Genomic DNA, 203 nt, shown 5'->3' on the forward strand with positions numbered 1-203 from the left:
TTCTTCAAGACTGCACATTTTATGCCATAATCAAAAAGAAAACAAAGAAGACATTGCTATTTCATTTTCGTGGTCTGCCCTGCAAAATAGTGCCCATAATTCGAAAATGATTTGGCAATCTGAGCGGCGCAGGAGAGTGACGTCAGTAGCCGCTCTTCTTCAGCTGACCATGGTGCTACCCATCTAATACAGTACGGGGCGGT

The 203-nt window shown here is 44.3% G+C and overlaps 1 protein-coding gene across 1 annotated transcript in view; it reads right to left on the reverse strand.

The window, feature by feature from the left end:
• Nucleotides 1-203, reverse strand: part of phb (prohibitin) — an 8,424-nt gene that overhangs the window by 1,733 nt on the left and 6,488 nt on the right. The window lies entirely within an intron of this gene.

Source organism: Epinephelus moara, chromosome 18 (assembly GCF_006386435.1).
Source record: "Epinephelus moara isolate mb chromosome 18, YSFRI_EMoa_1.0, whole genome shotgun sequence".
In the NCBI taxonomy this organism is placed as follows: Eukaryota; Metazoa; Chordata; class Actinopteri; order Perciformes; family Serranidae; genus Epinephelus; species Epinephelus moara.